General features: G+C 40.4%; 1 long non-coding RNA gene and 1 pseudogene across 1 annotated transcript; both read left to right on the forward strand.

Moving 5' to 3' along the window:
- Positions 1-211: 211 nt before the first annotated feature.
- On the forward strand, positions 212-9,650 carry LOC122079179. The gene is made up of 3 exons (XR_006140340.1): positions 212-335; positions 1,122-1,154; positions 9,636-9,650. It is a non-coding gene; the product is annotated as an uncharacterized LOC122079179 (long non-coding RNA).
- Positions 9,651-9,653: 3 nt separating this feature from the next.
- Positions 9,654-13,209, forward strand: part of LOC122079175 — a 39,478-nt pseudogene continuing 35,922 nt past the window's right edge.

Here is a 13,209-nt window from a genome sequence, read left to right on the forward strand (position 1 = left end):
TGAATACTTTTCCTTGATACCATTCATTTGTCCCATCCTTAAATTTTGTTTGTTTTTACCCATTTAGTTACTTTGTCATTGTAATAGATGCTGTTATTGTTTGGTTGGATTAGTCATTGAATTATTTGTTTTATTGTGCAGCATAGAAAGATAACGTATGCCGTAAGATTGAGGAGTACATGTTAATGAGTCGAGCTGAGGGGGTATTCTCGAGAAAATTCATTGAGTTTCCACATTTTCCCATTTGTTTTTTGTTTGAATTATGATTTTTGACGTTATTATGTTTGCTTCTTCTACGGAGATGTGCGTGCTACTGTTCCAAATGGAAGAAGTGGGTATATACCTGAATAATGATTTGTTTTTTTATCTACTTTGTTCTGCTCCTTGGTATTGAGTATAAGCATGGTTCTCTCGAATGGTCGTTAAATCAATATTTAGTTGAATATAGTTTTCAACAGGATTAATTGTGAGTTCAGGACATGGTTATAGGTGAAGCAACATAGAATATCCTTGGTTTGCTGCTTTGTTTTTGTTTTTTTTTTTGTTTTATTTTTTTATGCAAGATTTCACTGTTTTGTTTTTAAAGGGTCTAATTATTTGATTTTTGATACGTACTGGTTGCATAGTGATGCACATAGAATTATAAGGCTAGACACGGGATTGAGGAATGCATGGTTAATAAGGACTAGCAGAGTCTTGGAGGGGTCTTCTTAAGGACATCAAACTCATCATTGTTTGTATATATTGTATTAATTTTTAGATTTAGTTTGAATTTCTGTCGATATAGTGATCTTAAAGTTTGAATTGAACTATGTAATTTGTTTCCTCTTTAGGTTGAGTGTGGAATCTTGAATATCTAAGGTTGGATTGTCCTAGGATGTGTTTCTATGTTTGAAAGTGGGGGTTTCTTCCTTATTTTGATATTATACTATGGTATTCTTATTGGTAAAGTATTTGAATTATTGTTGTATCAAATATGTCGATCGAGTAAATGAAAATATAAGTGGCTGCTTACTGATGCTAAAAAGATTGAGTTTCCTTTCTCCATTTGCATTTTTTTTCCCCTTTTTGTCCACCTCTTCTACTATCCAATTTTATTTTGTAATTTTGTTATTTTGCAGATTAGGTGCTTGTGACGTGGCACATATATTCGAGTTAAGTTTTTTTATTTACCTATATTCTTTGCTTTATCCTTTATTCAAATTATGTTTTACATTTTTGTGTTTGTACGTCTTCTATAAATATTTCTTGGTGTCAAAATGTAGGTGTGTAATTAAAAAAATGAGTTCTCCCCCCTTTTTCCCTTCCATCTCCTTAATTCTCATTCATTAATTTAATTGTTAAAAAAAAATTTGTATTACTGTTTAAATCTGTGATTGGTTATTTTTTTCAAGGTTGGTTGTGAGTCGAGGATATGGTTATGAGTGAAGCTGTACAAAATATGGATACTTTTCCTTAGTACCATTCATTTTGGCCCTTCTTTGAGTTTTTTATTTTATTTTTATTTTTTATTAATTTTTTTTTCCGTATTTAGTTACTTTGTCACTGTAATGCATGTTGTTAGTGTTGTTGGATTAGCCGCCGAATTATTTAATTTATTGTGCACGGTGTTTGCTACGCATCGAAAGATATTGTATGCCACAAAATTGAGCTTTCAGAATGTTGATGGAATAAAGAAAAATATCATGGTTGCTGACTGATGCTACAAATATTGAGTTTCCTTTCTCCTTTTCCTTGTTTTTCCTTTTTTGTTCCACTTTTCTACTATCCAATTTTATTTTGTAACTTTATTGTTTTTGTAGATTAGGTGCTCATGATGTGGCACATGTATACGAGTTGAGGTTTTTTTTATCTTTATTATTTGCTTTATCATTGTTTCCAATTATGTTTTACGTTATTGTGTTTGTACATCTTCTACAAATATTTCTTAGTGTCTAAAAAAATAGGTACATAGTTGAAAAATTAGTTACCCCCCTTTTTCATCCATCTAATTAATTCTAATTCATTAGTATTAATAGTAAGACATACTATTTTGTAATACTTTTTAAATCTGTGATTGGTTATTTTTTTTCAAGGTTGATTGTGTGTCTAGGACATTGCTATGGGTGTTGTAGTACAAAATGTGGATACTTTTCCTTAGCTCCATTCATGTTGACCCTTCTTTGAATTTTATTTGTTTTTGCCCAAATTAGTTAGTTTGTCATTTTTTATCGTTATCTTTTTGTACTGGCCTTTGGGGTCAGACTTTTGAGTGCCGACCATCAAAAACCTGTAGGCTCGGTCTTTCCTGCCTTAGAACGTTAGGTCATTGATGTCTAGCTGAGGTTTGGTTTTGTGTGCTTTAAAACGTAAGGTCTTTGTTCAAGCTGAGGCTCGGTTTTTGTGCGCCTTTAGAACCTTTGGTCCTTGATGGCGAGCTGAGGCTTGGACTTGTGCACCTTAGAATGTAAAGTCGTGAGGTGCCGAGTTGAGGCTCAGACTTGTGCACTTTAAAACGTAAGGTCTAGAGGTGCCGATCAGTGCCTCAGACTTGTGCGTCTTAGAACACAAGGTCTTTAGGTTTTGGGCCGAAGCCTGGACTTGCAAGCGTTCGCATAAGGTCTTTTATGATGCCGAGCCGAAGCCCGGACTTTTGTGCCTTGGGGCGTAAGGTCTTGAGGTGCTAAGTTGAAACTCAGACTTGCGTGCCTTAGAGTGTAAGCTTTTGAGTGCCTTAAAATGACCCTTCTTTCCTTAAAATGGGGTCTTCTCTTGCCGATCGAGTCGGGTTGGTCTTTGTTTCCTCACGGATGAGGTCTTCTTTTGCCAGCCATTGGGGTTGACCGTTCCATTCTTCAAGGATGAGTTCTTTAGTCGGCCCATCCCTTCATTGTGGCTGAAATATTCTTCTGTTGACCAGTTTAGGTCGGCCTTTCTTTTGTCACTAATGAGGTCTTTTGCCGACAAAGTCGGGTTGGCCATTCTTACCTCACATGTTAAATCTTCATTTGTCGACATGTTCGGGTCGGGGTTTCTTTTTTCACAAATGAAGTCTTTTCTTGTCGTGCAGTTTGGTCGGCTCGTCCTTTCCTCGTGGATGAGATCTTTTATCGACCAGATCGGGTTGGCCCTTCTTTCCTCACAAATGAGTTCTCTTGCCGACGATGTCGGGTTAGCCCTTCTTTCCTTACAGATGAGGTCTTCTTTTGCCGACTATTGGGTCGGCTCATCCTTTCCTCGTGGATTAAATCTTCTTTTTTTGATCAGTTCAGGTCGGCCTTTCTTTCCTCACGAATAAGGTGTTGGCCCTTCTTTCCTTACAGATGAGGTCTTCTTTTGCCGACTATTGGGTCGGCTTATCCTTTCCTCGTGGATTAAATCTTCTTTTTCTGATCAGTTCAGGTCGGCCTTTCTTTCCTCATGAATAAGGTGTTCGTCTGCCGACCCAAATGGTCAATTAGTCCTTTCCTTGTGAATGAAATTTTCTTTTGCCGACCAGTTAGGGTCGGCTTATCTTTTCTCTCGAATGTGTTCCTTTTGTCGACCATTGGGATCAGCTCGTCCTTTCCTTGTGGATGAGATCTTTTACTAACCAATTTGGGTCGACCATTCTTTCCTCACGAATGCGGTCTTCTTTTATCGACCACGTCGGATCGGCCCATCTTAGCATATAGTAATGGTTGGCTTGTCCTTTTCTTGTGAATGAAATCTTCTTTTGCCGATTGGTTAGGGTCGACCTTTCTTTTCTTAAGAAAGAGTTTCTCTTATTGACCATTGGGGTTGGCTCGTCCTTTCCTCGTGGATGAGATCTTTTACTGACCAATTTGGGTTGACTTTTTTTCCTCACAAATGAGGTCTTCTTTTGTCGACCATGTCAGATCGGTCCTTTTGTCCTCATAATTTGTCGACCATTGGGGTCAGCTCGTCGTTTCCTAGCTGAAGAAATTTTCTTTTTTTGACCAGTTCAGGTCGGCCTTTCTTTCGTCACGAATGAGGTCTTCTTTTGCCAACCATGTCGGGTCGACCATTCTTTCCTTACTAATGAGGTCTTCTTTTGCCGACTATTAGGGTCAACTCATCCTTTCCTTCTGGATGAAATCTTTTTTTGCCGATCAGATCGGGCCGGCCTTTCTTTCCTCACAGATAAGGTGTTCTTTTGTTGGCCATTGGGATTGGCTCGACCTTTCTTTGTGAATGAAATCTTCTTTCACCAACCAGTTATGGTTGGCCTTTCTTTTCTCATGAATGTGTTCCTCTTGTTGACTATTGGGGTCGACTTGTCATTTTCTCGTGGATGAGATCTTTCACTGACCAATTTGGGTCGACCTTCCTTTCCTCAGGATTGAGGTCTTCTTTTGTCGACCATGTCAGATCGGCCCCTTTTTTCATTAGTTTGTCGACCATTAGGTCGGCTCGTCCTTGTGATTGAAATCTTCTTTTGCCGACCAATTCGGGTTAACCTCTCTTTCCCTTGCATAAGTTTCTCTTGTTGACCATTGGGGTCTGGTCATCCTTTCCTCGTGGATGAGATATTTTACTGACCAATTTGGGTTGGCCTTCCTTTCTTAAAAAATGAGGTCTTCTAATGTAGGACTAGATTTGAAAGCTCAAACTAGACCCAAACAATAGGAACTTTTAAACCAAAGAACGATCAATAATCACCCAAAGATAGGTAGTAAACAACAGACCAATAGTAAGAGTCTAACAATCCTTGTAAATCAGAATTTTGATACCCGGAATTTGGAGTTTCTGAAATCAGATATTACACCAAACTATAGGACTAACTAGCAGCAGATATAGAATATTAAAAAGCCACAATTAATAACAAAATACCACAGGAACAGGTAAGTCAAAACAGACCTCAAATCTGGGTAGAAACACAATCGGCCAGAATTAGAGAAAACCTTAGATCAGACAATCCCCTGTTATGATGGGCCTAGGATTTGGGTCGAACCCTCCTTCGAGCCATGGTAATACTCGATCCAAATTGGAAGCCAGTCAGATGGCTAGATAGTCCAGTAGGGGTAGTTGATGCGTATGGAATTCTGGGAAAATTCTCAGATCAGAACTTAAAGAAGATTAGTTCACTTACCTGAGATGCTGAACAAGAACAATAACAATAAGATAACCAGAAGGGAATAAGGATCCACTCGGACTTTCTTGCCGCAGAGTGTCAACTGCATCGGACTTTCTGGCCCTACACCTAGATCAAACACAAGGAAGCCTCCACAGAGACCAGCGGCAGTAGCAACAAACTTTTCTTTCATTAGCCAAATCATGGGCTACTAATGAGCCTTCTCTTTATTTATAATAGTGATGGAGTTACTAAATAGAAACTCAGGCTCCGTTTGGTATCGTTCTAAAAAAACGTTTCTGGAGAATCTTCTGTTTGGTGCACTTATGGTCTGTTTCTGTTTTTTTGGAACAAAAAGTGAAAAAAAATTGAAAAAACGAGATTGGACGGAACTCCAAAACGAAATGGAGTTCCGTCTTCCCAGTTTCGTTCCATTTTACAAGAAAAAAAAAAAAATATCGTTTCCGATAAAAATCTGAAATTTTGAAACACCATTTTTTCGTTTAAAAACTGTATTTTGACACAGAAACTGAAATTTTCGTTTTTGACACGAAACGGCGTTTCTGGAACAGAAACGATACCAAATGGAGCCTAAACTTAGTTTCCAAAAACTGAAATAGGAAACTAGTAAAATAGAAACTCTTCTAATTACTAAAACTGAAAATAGAAACTAGGAAAATTAGAAGCTTACATAAAATAGCAACTACTTATTTTAGAAACTAAATAAGAGTGAAATTTAGAAACTAAATAATGAAACTAGTGAACGCCATCACAACCCAACTATAAAGGAAACTAATGAAAATGGAAACAAACTAATAATCCTGTACTCAATCTTAGAGCCATTCTTTTAGACCCATAAAAGTGGTCCAATACACTCCAAACCACATGGACTGAAGGCCCAATACATATAAAACCCAACCCTAGGCTTATTTTTAATAAAACAAGCCTATTTTGGTTATTAATCTGCATCATCTTCTTTTGTTGAACATGTTGGATCGGCTCCTCTTTTCTTATAGCTAGCCAACCATTGGGGTTGGCTCGTCCTTTCCTCGTTGATGAAATTTTCTTTTCCCGACCAGTTTGGGTCTGCCTTTGTTTCCTCACAAATGAGATCTTCTCTTGTCGACTATGTCGGGTCGGCCCTTTGTTCTCAAGGACTTTCTGTGCTTATTATGGTCGAAATTCTAACCTTATTAATACTTTAAACTAAAAATCTCATGATAATCTCGTCTAAGTCTTGCTCGGCTCAGACTCCATATTATTAAATCTTACCTTATTTAGTTAGTCATTTTTTTACGGTTGTCTTTTTGTACAGGCCTTCGGGGTCTGTCTTTTGAGTGCCGACCATCAAAGACTTGTTGGCTCGGTCTTTCCTACCTTAGAACGTAAGATCATTGATGTCTAGCTGAGGTTTGGTTTTATGTGCTTCAAAACATAAGGTCTTTGTTTAAGCTGAGCTCGGTTTTTGTGTGCCTTTAGAACCTTAGGTCTTTGATGGCAAGCTGAGGGGTCTTGTGGACCTTAGAATGTAAAGTCTTGAGGTGCCGAGTTGAGGCTCAGACTTGTGTGGCTTCGAACGTAAGGTCTTGAGGTGACGATCTGTGGCTTAGACTTATAGGCCGTAGAACATAAGGTCTTTAGGTTCCAGGCCGAAGCCTAGACTTGCAAGCGTTAAGAGTGTAAGGTGTTTCGAGGTGTCGAGCGGAAGCAGGACTTGCGTGCCTTGGTGCGTAAGGTCTTAAGGTACTAAGTTCAAGCTCGGACTTGCGTGCCTTAGAGCGTAAGGTCTTGAGGTGCTAGGCCGAAGCTTGGACTTGCATGCCTTAGAGTCTCGGTGTGTAGTGCCTTCGAACGACCCTTCTTTCCTCAAAGATGAGGTCTTCTCTTGCCAACCAACTTTGGTTGGTCTTTGTTTCATCACATATGAGCTCTTCTTATGCCGACCATTGGGGTCGACTCTTCCTTTCATCACGGATGTAGTCTTCTTTGGTCGGCTCGTCCTTTCCTCGCAAATGAAATCTTCTTTTTCTTAGCAGTTTGGGTCGGCCTTTATTTCGTCACGAATGAGGTCTTCTCTTACTGAACATGTTGGGTCACCATTTTTTCCTCATAGATGAAATCTTTTCCGACCAATTCGAGTCGGGGTTTCTTTTTCACGAATAAAGTCTTCTCTTGCTGTCCAGTTCGGTTAGCTCGTCCTTTCCACACGGATGAGATCTTTTATCGATGAGTTCGGGTTGGCCATTCTTTCCTCACAAATGAGTTCTCTTGTCAACGATGTCGGGTTGACCCTTCTTTCCTTATAAATGAGGTCTTTTGTTGACTATTAGGGTCGGCTCATCCTTTCCACGCGGATGAAATATTCTTTTGCCGATCATTTCAGGCTAGCCTTTCTTTCCTCACGAATATGGTGTTCAATGGTCAGCTCATCCTCTCTTTGTGAATGAAATCTTCTTCCGCCGACTAGTTAGGGTCGGCCTTTCTTTCCTCACAAATGATTTCCTCTTGTCGACCGTTGGGGTCTACTCGTCATTTCCTCGTGGATGAGATATTTTACTGACCAATTTGGGTCAACCTTTCTTTCATCACGAATGACTTCAGGGTTTTGTGCATAACTTATTTTTTTTAGGTTTAGTTAGAATTTTTATTGATATAGTGATTTTAAAGTTCAAATTGAACCATGGAATTTGTTTCCTCTTCTGGTTGGGTGTGGTTTCTTGAATATCTAATGTTGGACTATTTTAGGATGTGCTTTCGAGTTTGAAAGAGGGGGTTTCTTCCAAATTTTGATTTGATGTGTATTACTTTATTAATTACAATTATTTTTTGGAATCTATTTTGATATTATACTGTGGTATTCTTACTAGAGAAGTATTGGAATAATTACTACTTTAGGAATGTGGATGGAATAAAGAAAAAAATCAGTGGCTGGTGACTGATGCAGCAAAAACTGAGTTTCCTCCTCTTCCTTATTTTCCCCCCTTTTTGTCACCTTCTTCTGCTATCCAATTTTATTTTATAACGTCATTATTTTTGCAGATTAGGCCATGCCCTGACCCGGTCTAATTTGAATTGTTGTGATAGGTCTCAGATTGAAAGTGGGAAGTACAACTGGATTTTGGCTCGTAGGTGCCCATTGTAGAAGGGGGAGAGATGACCCCATGTGCTTGTGTATCATGTGCTAATCCAACTGAAGGGGATTCATACCTTCCGATCCTAGATGGTAAGTGACCCGACACCCCACACTTGAATCCCGGCACGCACCAAAATTGCCGTAAGACCATGAACACAACATAGGGCAACTATCCGTGCGAGACCAGCTAGTGGATAGTAGGCAGTAATATACCATTGGAAACAACTTGGGCATGTTTCCGCTGGCTGTTTCTGTCGGCCATTTAGGCTACTGGTTAGGTTTCGATGCCTGTGGGACCCACCACCCGCATCGTTGACAACCCCGGATTATCCCAATTGCTTCCCCACAATTTCCTTATGACATGTGCACTTTATGGACCAAAGGAGTTGGGTCCACGTGCCTTGGAAGTCGAATTAACCTACTTTGACTGGATAGGGTTCAACCAAATAGACCCTAGTAAGAGTCTTTACTATGTAAGTGGAAATGAGGAACCATTTCGTCATTTCTCACTTGTACAAGAACGTGGGAGAGGGAAGGAAGGAGAGAAAGGAAGAAGAAGAAGAAGAGGAAGGAGGGAAGCTCACCTTGGTGCCGGTTGCCCGCCTAGTCGCTGGAATCCGTGTCGGAGGTAAGTGCAACCTCTCATACCACTCTCTCTTCATTTTAAGCTAAGGCAAGCTAGGTATAGGAGGAATCTTAGCCCATAAGCACTTTTGAGCTCGGTGATTACGAACTTCACCTCCTAGGTGCCATTGCCGAGCTCAAACCGAGTCCGGTGAGCTCTGACAACAAGATTAACCAAATGACCACCTAGGGTTTCAATCGTTCGATCAATGTTTTTCCCAAATGGCTCGATGGAATCGAGATTTTAATGGCTTAAAATGATGCTACGAACAATCCCGCACAAACTCCACGGAACAAATCCTGGCAATCAGGCCCGAGCGGAAAGCCCCAAAACTCACGGGCAGTTTCTGTACTACCATCGGAAATATGCCACCAGAAACACTGGGTCTGTTTTCAGTGACCATTCGAGCCTTAGAAGCACTCTGCTACATCCACCGGAAACAATATTGATATTTTCGGTGGACAATGACTGTTTTCGGTGACTGTACTGTCACTGTGGGACTTAGTCGATACCCTTTGGGGGTGACCCATGTGGGCCCCTCCCGATGTTCCTGACACGTATTGATGTTTGGTTACCTTTGTGCCTAGGACAGTGACGTGCATGTACCCCGAGGCCGGAATTGAATCGAACAATCAGTGGCCATAATTGAACCCCAATCCACAAGCATAATCAAGGTGAGGGATGGTTGACTTATACTTTTGGGAATGTTTATTCATTTTAGAATTGCTCACATGTATAGATTTTACTTGATTATTATATTGCTTAAATGATGATGATCTATCATATGTTACATCTTGATGGAAATGATATGAAATGTATGGCAGGATCCGGTGTGGCTGAGGTGGTACCGGTACCGCAATCGCCGCTTGATTGTTGTATGTATGAGATGGAATCCGGTGTGGCCGAGGTGGTACCTGTACCGTGATTTCCGTATGTTTGTTGCATTCATGCATTGATTATGTGCATTATAGTCAGTTGTAGTCGTGGATTACATTTTGTGGTCGATGTGTTACCGGTATCATGTACTCCGAGACTGCATTTGGAAATGGATAAGCTTCGTGGCCGATGGGAATCCCGGTGTTGCATAGTCTATACTCAACTGTTTATACATGCTAGATTAGGTAAACAGTCATGGGTTACACTTTGTGGCCGATGTGTTCTCGGTATCGTGTACCCTGGGACTGTACTTGGAGATGGGTTACACTTTGTGGCCGATGTGTTCTCGATATCGTGTAATCCATACTAACTGTATCATTATGAAGGCATATAGGATATTTGTGGTTAGGCATCATTCCCTATGTTACGTCCCCTTGTCAACAGGGGGTAAGGTGTTGGATAACCCAATAGTGGTATATTCGATGAATATTCCCGAAATGTCACACCCACGGTATGAGGTGATTGTTGGCGGAGGCGGGAACTTGTCCGACATGGCCGATGGACATACTTGTGATGTGACTGCTAGGAGGGGGTTATCAGGGGTTTGCTGGGTGACTGATGACTGCATACTGGGACCAACAGGCTCCTAATCACGGTTAGGGTTTATATCGCTGTGTAGTCAATGGCGGTTCTGAGACCAGGGATACAACCTAATGTGCTATAGTAGCATTTACCAGACAGACTTAGTTGTATTGTTAGGTGGATAATAAAATAAATGAATTGCTTCACGAGCATCATGGATTACGTGTTTAATTCCTGTAATCATGCATCTTGAATTATTTATGTAACTGCCTTTGCTGGGTTGTGCATGAACCCCACCCCTCATTGAGCGAGTTGAAATGCTCACCCCACGTATATGCCCCCTTTTAGATGATGATGCAGGTGTCGTACCTATGGCGTGGGACTCGTTACCCTTCGGACCAGAGTATGGTGCAAGCGACTGGTGGATACCAGAAGAGGAGCACCACCAGGACTGTGCTTGCGACCGCCGTGCTTACGCCGCACCCTGAGGAGCACGGTGCACTTTTAGTGATTTTGATACCAAATGATACTATTGGTATTCTTCTGGGCTTATATATGTATACGTTATGACTAATTGTAAATGGATAAACTTGGTTATGGATATTTACATTATCACTAGATGTTCCTCATTTTACTTATGATTCTGCTATTATACTCTGATTCCTCTACTATTAGTTAGTTTGTGTTGTGAGATTGTGAGTCGTTAAGGTACTGCTATCAGAGATCCTAGTAGGTTTGTAAGACAGGTAAGTGTCTTACTCACACCATCGGTATTCCTATACGGTAAGATGGGTCTACTGGAAGTGGGGTGTGACAACTTGGTATCAGAGCGCGATGCTCTGCCTTAACTCACAATCTCAGAGGAACCATGACTGGGGATTAGAATTGAAAATAAAAATTTCAAAGACAATAATTAATAGAAATGACAACTAGGAGACAAGCATATGTGTCAAAGCCGTTTCATTATATAAAGAACTTGAATACATAAGCTTACACCATTTTTCATAAAATAAAATGACTGAGAGCAGGGAAATCCTAACTAGCCTAAATATCTAGGAATTCATAAACTGATAGAAATAAAGACTAGGAAATAAAATTGCAACCTAACACCTAAAACATCAGACTTGGAACAAAAGCTGGTTGTGCTGGAAAGCATAAACTGTAAATCCTAAAAAACAATTGTGGCAACATGAGCCACTATTCTGTTGCTGATCATGCTTGTGAACCTGTCCCTGGTTCTGGGTCTGACTCTGTGCTCCTGGAGGTGGCATCGGAATGGCAAGGTGGAAGACCATTGCTTGCATCTGTCCCTCAAGGGAGACCACCCTATTATCCATGAGATAGTAGCTCTTGTCCATGCTCTCAAGCCGGTTGTCCATTCTCTTCAGCAGGTTTGTGGTGGTGTCCAGGCGGGCCATCACATCATTGAGGCCATAAGGCCTCGCATCCCTAGTGCTACGAGAAGAGGCAACAGTGGAGCCCATGGCCTACGGGTCAAGTAGTGGAACACCACCAGCACCTCTACCAGCTCTACCCGCACCTCTACCAGCACCAGCACCAGCACCAGCACTAGCCCCATCGGCATCCCCACCATCTCCCTCAGCAACTCCACCAACACCTCCAGCACCATCTTTTAGGTGACCCTTCACCTCCATTGGCTGTTCTTCCTTAGCCTCATCGGGTGAGACCTCACTCATGTCCAGTGTGATGATTCTACGTGGGGCAGCCCTCAACTTAGCTTTCACTTGAGGTATGTTGAGTGGGTTTAAAGTAAGAGGCTTGCCTTTGTGATCGAAGAAACACTGGTTCTTGGTACCACCAACTAAGACATTATTGTCATATAGCCATGGTCTTCCAAGCAATACATCAGTTAACTCCATAAGAATTACATCACACCGCACATTCTCTTCATATCCTGAGATCTTCAATGGCACAGAACATCGCTGATTTACAGTTATGGTGTTATTGTCTAGAAGTGACACCTTGTAGGGTTATGGATGGGGTTCGGTCTTGAGCTTCCCTCAATCACAAAAGCTTGAGACACCACATTTACGCAACTTCTGTTATCCACAATCACTTGAGCCTTGTGAGGTCCACTAGACATCAACATATAGAATATGTTATGTCTCCTCCAATCTTCTCCCTTTGATTCAACCATCAGAGTTTTTGCAACCACATTATAGTAGTATATGGGTCATCATCTTCTTGTGCATATTCAACCTTATAATCATCTAATCCCAGGTAGGATTTGAAATTCTGGCTGTTGAATAGAGAAGTTTTCCTCCAATAGGCTTGGTTCTAGCTCTCAAACACTATCACAACAAACAAATAAAAGGAAAATAAGAAAACAAAAAGAGAATTCGATGGAGGGTTGAGAACGGGGAAGAAGAAGGTTAGGTTTTGGGCATCTCACCCAACATCCCACAACACAATAACATAAGCCATTTTTTTTTTTTGTTAAACTAAAAATTCTCCCTTCTCATTATAATGGATGAGCTTTAAATAGCCTTACATTGCTTGGACATAAAGACAATAAAAAAGGAAACTAATGGACTGAAATAGGATTTTTTAATTTGTGTCTAATTTGCTAACCAAGTAAGAATAAATTAGAAACTAACAATTAAATACAAAAGAAACTAATCTAAGTTACAAAATAAAAACTCCTTTGACTAACAAAATAGGAAACTAACTAGACTATATTGCTCACGAAGTAAATATAAACTAAATAAATAGGAAACTGAAATATGAAATATGGAACCACTTTATTGTTCGCATGAACAGTGTCATGTGAATAGTAACACGAGTTAATGGCAATGTGTACAGTGTTTTGTGAACAGTAATTTCTGAGTACTGTTCACATGAACAATGTTTCGTGAACAGTAATTTATTACTCTTGTTTTTATCTTCTTCAAGCTTTGATCTGCATCAACTCGCCCCCTC

This window comes from Macadamia integrifolia, chromosome 5 (assembly GCF_013358625.1).
Source record: "Macadamia integrifolia cultivar HAES 741 chromosome 5, SCU_Mint_v3, whole genome shotgun sequence".
NCBI lineage: Eukaryota > Viridiplantae > Streptophyta > Magnoliopsida > Proteales > Proteaceae > Macadamia > Macadamia integrifolia.